Source organism: Dasypus novemcinctus, chromosome 2 (genome assembly GCF_030445035.2).
Source record: "Dasypus novemcinctus isolate mDasNov1 chromosome 2, mDasNov1.1.hap2, whole genome shotgun sequence".
In the NCBI taxonomy this organism is placed as follows: Eukaryota; Metazoa; Chordata; class Mammalia; order Cingulata; family Dasypodidae; genus Dasypus; species Dasypus novemcinctus.
The window spans coordinates 37,764,466-37,774,814 of record NC_080674.1 but is presented as its reverse complement, the minus strand read 5'-3'; the positions used below and the strand labels follow the sequence as shown (position 1 = coordinate 37,774,814).

General features: G+C 41.5%; 1 pseudogene; it reads left to right on the top strand.

Annotated features, from left to right (window-relative positions):
• Positions 1–598: 598 nt before the first annotated feature.
• Positions 599–9,025, top strand: LOC101411701 (peroxisome proliferator-activated receptor gamma-like; annotated as a pseudogene).
• Positions 9,026–10,349: the final 1,324 nt, after the last annotated feature.

The window sequence follows — 10,349 nt, the reverse complement described above, 5'->3', positions numbered from 1 at the left end:
TGTTTAAGGTCTTTTTTTCATAGAATGGTATTGGGGATGAGGAACCTCAATACAATAAGCCAACTGTAACAGACATGTCATTAATAACCTGTCCCAGCCAGGGGGCCTCCAGCTGGTTCCATTCAGGATTCCTGCCAAGGCCTGGCATAGGGACCTCCTGTGTGCTTCTCAGGTGACCCAGTGCCAGTTCCACCAACCTGGGCAGGAGTGCCCTCTTTAATCTTGACAACTTCCCTGGGATCAGCTCCTAGTTCCTGGGGTTGCCTCCAGTAAACCTCCTTCATCCTTGTTCCCTCCAACCTTCCTTCTTTTTAACAGGGAGATCCTTCCCTTTCTAGGAGCATCACTTTCCCACTTTCCTCCTTTGTTTACACTTGCACTCATGTTTCTTCATGCTGACTCTTTACACCCAGAATCAACTCCTCTCTTACTACTTAAATGCTTTCAGAGTGTTTGTGGGGAAAGGCAGCAGATTTTGGTGGAAGGAAAAATGACATATACTCATTTAATCCTTCTAGCACAGCAAAAAAAAAAAAAAGGCAAGGAAACAGTTTTGTTTCTGTATCAAAGATTTGAAAACTCATCTTTGCCATTTTTTAAAATACCTTTGAAAAAGACATGTCTAGACACATGATTTAAAAGGAAAATATATGTATAGATCATGCTTCTTTCAAAGAGGACAGAGTGAAGGATTAGCAGAGATTGAGATATAAGAATGAATAGAACAGCAAGAACATTTAGTCACTTTAAAGCAAATAGACCTCACTTCCCCATATCTAGGTGAGAAAAAAAGTTCACTGTAGCACAGAGAACTCATCTCTTTTCTTCATGAATGGGCTTCTAAATACCAGATGCTCTGTCTTAAATCCTTCTTGAAACAAGGAAAAATACCAATAAATATGTAAAAAAATATTAATACCAGCAATGATTCCTGGTTCATGATTGTTGCTCGCTAAGTACCAGTACCGATGGAGGTGAGGTCTGTTTTTCCTGGAGTGAGTTCTCTTATCTGTAAAATGAGCAGGGTGAACTAGATAGATTAAACTTACGGCCCATTTCAGCTATAGCAGCTCACTATTCTGAAATTTTAAAGACGCACCTATGCTTCTGTATAGTCTTTCCTGTAAACAGAGCTGAAGTGAGTGAGTTCTTGAAGTAAGTATCTTTGAGCTCTGTAAACTCAGGGCATTGCAGACTTGTTCAGACAGAGTTCCAAGATCTCCCACTAGCAGGCACGTTAGTAAGTGGCTGTAAGAATGCTGGAGAGGTGCCAGAGATATATGAAAATTGGAAGGAGTCTCACAGATCTGAGAATACAAAAGACTTTCTTTCCTGACAATACCCGTCTTGTGATTCTCTTGAATGCTCCACAGCATAGGCTGGGTACAGAGGAACATGCAGGAAACACATTGTGATCAACAGTGTACTCTGAGATTACATTGCTTCTCATCCCTTGATGAAGTGCATATGGCACATTAGGAAAGTGCCAGACCAGAATGGTAAATGATTAAAATGAAAAGGAAATTTTGCTTATAGGACTATCATGCATTTTTTTTAAACATCAAAAATTAAGTTTTAGATTTTAATGTTTTCACAGGGGTAACAAACCAATTCCTAAAATTCTAAAATTAGCCTCATTTAAAAAAGTAGAGGGAAGCAGATGAGGTTCAACCACTTGGGTACCCTCCTACCACTTGGGTTCAAGCCCAAGTGCCTCCTAAAAGGCATAGAAGCTGCCTCCACCGCAACAGAGCTAGACACCACTGAACCAGAGCGAGACACCACAATGAGCTAAGCTCTGCCCCCGCCACAAAAAGCAGAGGCTACAAGTCAGCAGATGCTGCAGTCCCTGGGGAGCAGATGTGGCTCAGTCTACTGGGCAATCACCTCTTATGTGGGAGGTCCTGGGTTCAGTTCCCAGTGCCTCCTGGAGAAGGTGAGCAAACAATGAACAAACAGACAAGGGAACCATCTGGGGTGGGGGGAATAAATAAAGAAAAATAAAGTAAATTAAAAAATTTAAAAATCTAGAAAAAAGATATAAGGAACCCCAGCATGATTAAGATGGTGGAGTGAGACACTTCAGGGCCCCTTCCCCCCACAAAAGCTTTGACCAGCCAGCAAGAACTGGCAGAAACATCTTTCTAAAAGCTCTAAAAAACAGTTAAAAGACTGCAGTAACAAGGCAAGCACCAAATCAAGAAAAGCCTACTTCAAAGTGATACAATCTCCTGGCCCCCTGTCTGGCCCCTCTGCTACTCTTCATCCACTTGGCACAGATCCAGCCCACACGCCCAGTGTGGGTTCCCAGTCCTGGTCCTGGAGGAAGAAGAGTAATCCTCATGCACGTACTGGGAACATGTTTGTCTGGCCCAGTCTATCTGGTGGTGGCCTGAGGGACTCACCACCCCAGAACTTGCCTTGATCGTAGAAGGCAGTTCACAGAGCTCTCCTACAGAACTTTAAGGGAGAGCCGTCAAGTTGCACTGCCTGTGGCAGAAGATTCCCAGTGCCTGGGAATGCAAGGAAACTGCTTCCTAGGGCAGAGGAGGCACATGGAGCCGTGTAAGTGTGGGAGTTCCTAGGTCCATGCATGCATGCCCAAGACAAGACCCATGCACAGAAAGGATCAGGGAGGTCCCTATGCTTTGGTCTTGAGCTATTCTCCAAACTCTTTGTATGGCTAAACTCTAAGAGAGAGCACTCACACAGGTCAATCTGCAAAGACTAGGAAAGGTGTTTTCTTTTTTCCTTCCCCCTTTTTTTCCTTCCCCCTTTTTTTCCTTCCTTAGCTCCTGTCATTTAAGGAAAGCTGTCATGAATACAAGGAACAGATACTCAAAGTCTGAATTCCAGCAATAACACTCAAAAATATCAAAATGTCAGGTTTATAAAACATACAAAGAAACAGAAAGTGATGACCCAGGCAAAGGAGAAGATCAAAGGATTAGAAATCATCAATAAGGAGCTAGCAGATCCTCACTGAGGAGGACCAGATCAGGCACATACCAGAAAAATGGACCTAAATATGTTCAAAGCTAAAGAAAAACATGGACAAAGAACCAAAGGAAATCAGGGAAGCAATAGATAAACACAAAGAGAATATCAAAAGAGAGATGGAAATTCTGAAAAGAAAGCAAACAGAGCAGAAGACCATAGTGAGAGAAATTTAAAATTCCCTAGAGGAGTTCAAGAGCAGATTGGAGCTGGCAGAAGAAACAGAGAACTTTAAGATAAGAAAACTGAAATCTTTCAGGCTGAGAGGCAGAAAAAAAAAAGGAAGAAAAGTGAACAGAACTTGAGGAACCTGTGGGACACCATCAAGTGTAGGAGTCCAGAAAGAGAAGAAATAGAAAAAAGGACAGAGAGAATATTCAAAGAAATAATGATTGACAACTTCCCAAATATAACAAAAGACATGAATATACACATCCAAGATGTTCAACAACTTTATCCAAACAGGATGAACTCAAAGAGATCAATGCCACATCATAGTATGATCAAACTGTCAGGTGACAAAAACAGGGAATTCTGAAAGCCACAAGACAGAAATGGCATTCACATAAAAGAGAACCTCAATGTGATTCAGTGTCTATTTCTCATAAGAAACTATAGAGGCAGGCAGGCATTGGGATGACATTTAAAGTGTTAAAAGCAAAAAATTGCTGACCAAGAATTCTATATCCAGCAAAACTGTCTTTCAAAAATGAAAGGGAAGTCTGCACCCATCCACCACCACCTGGGGCTGCCATGGTTGGGCAGCGCCTGGTTGCACTCAAAGCTGGAGCCCCCTACCCTCTGGTTTGTTGGACTTACCCTAGCCAGCTGACAGGGAGTTTAAAAGAGTCAACCACCACACCAGGGAGCCAAGAGTGCCTACAGCTGCAAGCAGGAGAATTGCATCCATCATCCATGTGGAATTTAAGCCCCCTCTTGATATAGAGGGGAAGTGGACATAACCATCCCAAGGTCCACTGGATAGAGAAATAGAGTATGGATTAGAGTGGACTTACTGGTGTTCTGCTGGGGAGCTATTGTGATTAGTAAGGGAAGAAATTGTAGTCGTGATGTGGAGAGGGTGGCCACGGTAGCTGCTGATGGTAGGGAGATGGAAGAAGAGATATGGTGTGGGAGCATTTTCAGGATTTGGAGTTGTCCTGGGTGGTGCTGCAGGGATGGATGCTGGACGTTGTGTGTCCTGCTTTGGCCCACTGGGTGGACTGGGGGAGAGTGTGGACTACAATGTGGACCACTGTCCATATGGTGTAGCAGTGCTCCAGAATGTATTTGCCAGGTGCAGTGAATGTGCCACGATGATGGAAGAATTGTTGATGCGAGAGGAGTGGGGTGGGTGGGGTGGGGGGTATATGAGGACCTCATATTTTTTTAATGCAACATTAAAAGAAAATAAAGAAGAAAAAAATAAATTAAAAAAAAAAAAAAAAGCTGGAGCCCAAGCCCAAGCCAGAGCTGGAGCACCATCTGGGGCACTCAAGGTGGCTGCAGGGACATGGGGCACCACACAGCCATGGCAGATTTGAAAGAAGAAACTCTAAACCACAGGTATATACATCAAGAAGACCATTTTCTCCAACAAGGATCACCCTTTAATGGAATTACTATTGTTGACACAGAGATGCTATTTTGGCTCATCAGCTTTGGAATCAGCTCTACGGATCTTTCTGTAATGGATGACCACTCCCACTCTTTGACATCAATCCCTTCACATGCACAGTTGACTTCTCCACTCTTTCTATTCCATACTATGAAGACATTCCATTTACAAGAGCTGACCCAGTGGTTGCTGTTTATATGTATGACCTGGAGCTCCAAGAGTACCAAAGTATAATCAAAGTGGAGCCTGCATTTCCACCTTATTATTCTGAAAAAACTCAGCTCTACAATAAGCCACACAAAGACTCTTCCATCTCCCTCATGAAAATTGAATGCCAGGTGTATTCATCAGCCAAAGGGTGCTGATGCAAAATACCAGAAATTCATTGGATTTTATAAAGGGTATTTATTTGGGGTAGGAGCTTACAGATATCAGGCCATAAAGCATAAGTTACTTCTCTTACTAAAGTTTATTTTCATGTGTTGGAGCAAGATGGCTGCCAACAGCTGCAAGGGTTCAGGCTTCCTGGGTTCCTCCCTTCCAGGGTCTTGCTTCTCTTTGGGTTCAAGGTCCTTTCTTTCCAGGGCTTGCTTATTCCTGGGCTCAGGGTTCCTCTCTTCCTGGGGCTGTCTTCTCTTTCCTCTGTGAGCTTACTTCCTGGGGCTCCAGCTTAAAGCTTCAGCATCAAACTCCAACATCAAAACTCCAATATCAAAAACCCCCAACTCTGTCCTTTGCCATGCCTTTTATCTGTGAGTCCCCACCCACCAAGATGCAGGGACTCAATGCCATAATGATGTGGCCCAATTAAAGCCCTAATCATAACTCAATCAGACCCTTGTACAGATCAGATTACAAACATAATCCAATATCTATTTTTGGAATTCATAACCATATCAAACTGTTACACCCGGTCTGTGGAGATAAAGCTTCTGGGTTCCACTATGAATTCATGCCTGTGAAAGATGCAAAGGTTTCTTCCAGAGGACAATGAGATTGAAGCTTATTTATGATAGATGTGATCTTAACTGTTGGATCCATACAAAAAAAGTAGAAATAAGTGTGGATACTGTTGGTTTCAGAAATGCCTTGCTGTGAGGATGTTTCATAATACAACCAGGTTTGGGCAGATGCCACAGGCCGAGAAGGAGAAACTGTTGGTGGAGATCTCCAGTGATAGCCAGTGATATTCATCAAGGAGGCCAGCTGAACACATTGTCTGCTGATCTCTGGGCCCTGGCAAAGCATTTGTATGACTCATACATAAAGTCCTTCCCACGGACCAAAGCCAAGGTGAGAGTGATCTTGACAGGAAAGACAACAGACAAATTACCTTTTGTTATTTATGACATGAACTCCTCAATGATGGGAGAAGATAAAAATCAAGTTCAAACACATCACACCCCTGCAGGAGCAAAGCAAAGAGATAGCTATCCGCATCTTTCAGTGTTGTCAGTCACTCAGAGGAAGCTGTGCAAGAGATCACAGAGTGTGCCAAAAGTATCTCTGGTTTGATAAACCTTGATTTGAATGACCAAGTAACTCCTGAAAATATCGTGCCCATGAAATCATATACACGATGCTGGCCTCCTTAATGAATAAAGATGGAATTCTCATATCAGAAGGTCAAAGATTCATGACAATAGGGGAAGTGGATTTGGTTCAACTGATAGAGCATCCGCCTACCACATGGGAGGTCAAGGGTACAAACCCAGGGCCTCCTGACCTGTGTGATGAGCTGGCCATGTGCAGTGCTGATGTGTGCAAGGAGTACCTGTGTAGGGGAGCCCACACTCAAGGAATAAGCCCCATAAAGAGAGCTGCCCCACATGAAAAAAAGTGTATCCTGCCCAGGTGTGGCACCGCACACATAGAAAGCTGACCTAGCAAGATGATGCAACCAAAAGAGACACAGATTTCCGGTGCTGCTGACAAGAATCCAAGTGAACACAGACTTACACACACACCGAATGGACACAGAAAGCAGATGGGGGGGGGGGGTGGGAAGGGGAGAGAAATAAATAAATGAATAAATAAATAAATACATACATACATACATAAATACATAAATAATCTTTTTTTTTTTTAATTTTAAAAATAAAATAAAGAGCCTTAGAAAGCCCTTTGGTGACTTCGGGGAGCCCAAGTTTGAGTTTGCTGTGTAGTTCAATGCACTGGAATTAGATGACAACCACTTGGTGGTATTTATAGTTGTCATTATTCTCAGTGGAGGCTGCCTGGGTTTGCTGAATATGAAGCCCATTGAGGACATATAAGATAACTTGTTGTAAACCCTGGAGTGCCAGCTCAAGCTCACCCACATGGAGTTCTCTCAGCTGTTTGTCAAGCTGCTCCAGAAAATGACAGACCTCAGACAGATTGTAACAGAAAATGTGCAGCTATTATAAGTAATAAAGAGAACAGAGATAGACATGAGTCCTCACCCACTCCTACAAGAAATAAACACAGACTTGTATTAACAAAGAAGGGCTGATTCACTGACAAAATTTTCCTTCCCCCAAATTGCACTATTATTCTGAGGGAAAATCCAACACCTAAGAAATTTACGGTGAAAAATCATTTTAAAAAGAAAAGATTTTAGAATAATAGATCTATTTTATGCATATTGTTTATAAAGATACATTTACAATTTACTTTCAATATTTAAAATTACCACATCATGAAAAAAATGAGGGAGAGATTAAGACATTCTTAGATAAACAAAAGCTGAAGGGGTTCATCACCACTAAACTGAACCTGCAAGAGACGCTAAAGAGAGTTTCTGCAGATTGAAAGGAGAGAACAATAGCCAAGAGATCAAAGCTTCGTGAGGAGTGAGTGTGGCTTAAGCAGCTGAGTGCTTTCTTCCCATGTGGGAGACCCTGGGTTCCTTCCCCAGTGCCTTCTAAATGCAAAAACAGATAAACAAATGAAGAAACAAGTCAGGGAAGCTGATGTGATTCAGTGGTTGAGTGCTGGCTTCCCACCTACAAGGTCCTGGGCTCAATCCCCAGCACCTAAAAAAAAAAAAAAAATTCATGAAGAAATAAGGATCTCTGGTGAAGGTAATGACCTGGGTAAATATAAATGCCAGTACTATTGTCTTTTTGGCTTGTAACTCCACTTTTTACTTTCTGCAGGATCTAAAAGGCAAATACATAAAATGTAATGATAAACCAGCGGTTTTAGACTCATAATGTAAAAGCATGTAATCTGTGACAAGAACTAAAGAAAAGTTTGGGGGGACTGTGGGGTATAGGAACATTGTTTATACTGTTGAAGTTAAGTTAGTATCAAAGCAAATTAAGTTGTTACAGGCTTAGGATGCTAAATTTAAACCCCATGGTAACTACAAAGAAAATACTGGAGAATATGCAAGCTCATAGAAACAGAAATTAGAGTGCAGGTTGCCAGAGTGGGGGACAGAAGCAATGAGGAATTAATGTATAATAGGTGTGAGGTTTCTGTTTGGAGAGATGGGAAATTTACTAATGGAAGGTAGTGAAGGTACTACAATATTGTGCATCTGATTATTCCCATTGAATGGTATGCTTGGGAGTGGGTGAGATGGGAAAGTTTATGTTGTATGTGTGTGTGTGTGTATTTCCACAATTAAAAATTTAAAAAAGAAAGAAATAGCAAGTAATGAGATAATGACACTTAAATGCAGTACATGATCCTGGGTGGGATTGAGCAAGGGCAGAGAAAAGACTCAAAGGGACATTATTGGGACATATGAAAAAATTGAAATATAAACTATAAGCTTCACATCAGTGTTAAATTTCTTGAACTTTTAACTGCACTTTTAAGGTGGTTACATAAGTGAATATCCTTTTCTTAGGAAATGTATATGTCACTATTAGTGGTCAAGGGACATGATATATACAAGGGACATGATATATATATATATACCCATTCATTTTCTAAATGGGTAAATAGAAAAAATGATATGGTAAATGTGGCAAGATGTTAAAATTGATAGATCTGGGTATCTGGATGGTAGGGGTATGTTAGGGTTCTCTGCATAGGATTGTATTTTTTTTAGGTGCTGTAGCAGTTTAATATTATAGATGAATTTCAAAAAGAAATATTGGATTGTGCTTGTAATCTGATCTGTACCTGGGCATGACTGAGTTATGATTAGAGTGTTGAGTCCCCACCCCTTGGTGGGCACCCCAGCCCACCCCAAGATGTCGGCAGCCATCTTGCTCCAAATAGACTTTGGTGAGGGAAGTAACTTACGCTTTATGGCCTGGTATCTGTAAGCTTCCCCCAAATAAACACCCTTTATAAAAACCAACCAATTTCTGGTGTTTTGCATCAGCACCCCTTTGGCTGACGAATACAGGTGGCACCAGGGATTGAACCCAGGATCTCATACATGGAAAGCAGGTGCTCAGCCACCAAACTAGACCCACTTCCCAGTTTTATATTATTTTTGTAACTGTCCTACAAGTGTGAAACTATTTCAAAATAAATTTTTAAAGACGTGTAATGATATCCCCCAGAAGGGTAATAACTTAGGGGAGAATATTACCTCATACTCTCTAAAGTATCCCTTTGCTAATACTGATAGGATGACAAGAAATTAAAACACAGAATTAAATTTGAGGTTAATTAAATGTTAAAGAAAAGTAGATTTGAGTCTAATAAACTAAAGCTTTTATTTGAAAATGTATAATGGGATCAAAACAGACCACAGCCTTCACTAAATGTATCTATCTTGCTCTTGCCCTCCAGTTCTTAGTGAGGTCAGGGACAGACTTCTCAGCACTGACGTGGGGATGTCTGTCTCTGATATAACTGCATCTGGGCAAAGCCTGACATGGGCAGCAGAGTCACAATGCTGTTGGGTTACTGGTCTCCTTGAACAAAAGGGTCTGTGGGGTAGTGTTGAGTCTTTTTGCTTGTTTGTGTTTCATTTTTTAAATTAAGACAAAATTTATATATAGTAAAATTCACCCATTTTAGTATACAATCCTGCAAGTTTCGACAAATGCATAGAGTCATGTAACCTCCACTATAATCAAGATCTACAATAGTTCCGTAACACCCACAAATTCTCATGGACCCTGTAGTGGGTTGAACAGTGTCTCCTCAAAATTCATGTGCACCTGGATTCTCAGAACATGTCCTTATTTGGAAATAGGGACTTTGTAGCTGTAGTTAAGTTAGGATGAGATCATATTGGATAAGGAAGGCCCTAACTCCATGGCTGGTGTCCTTAGAGGAAGAGAACAAACACACAGAGATGCACGAAAAAGGCCATGTGAAGACAGAGGTAGAGATTAGAAAGATGCAGCTACCAGCCAAGCAACACCAAAACAGCCCAGAACTGCCAGAAGCTAGGAAGGGGCAAGGAAGGATTCCTTCCTACAGGAGCATAACCCTGCTAACTACTTGATTTCAACCGCTAGCTTCCAGATATGTGAGAGAATAAGTTCTATTGTTTTACACCAGCATGATTGTGAAAATTTATCATGGCAGACCTAGGAAACTAATACTGACCCCTTTGTATCGAACACCTTCCTCCACCCCCAGCCCTGGCAATACTGATCTGTTTTGTGTCCCTGTAATTTTGTGTTTTCCAGAATGGCTTATGTCTTAGTTTCCTGGCCACTAAAGCAAATAACATGCAATGGGTTGGCTTAAACAACGATAATTTATGGGCTCGAGGTTTTGAGGCTAGGAGAAGTCCAAAATCAAAACTCCATCAAGGCAATGCTCTCTTACA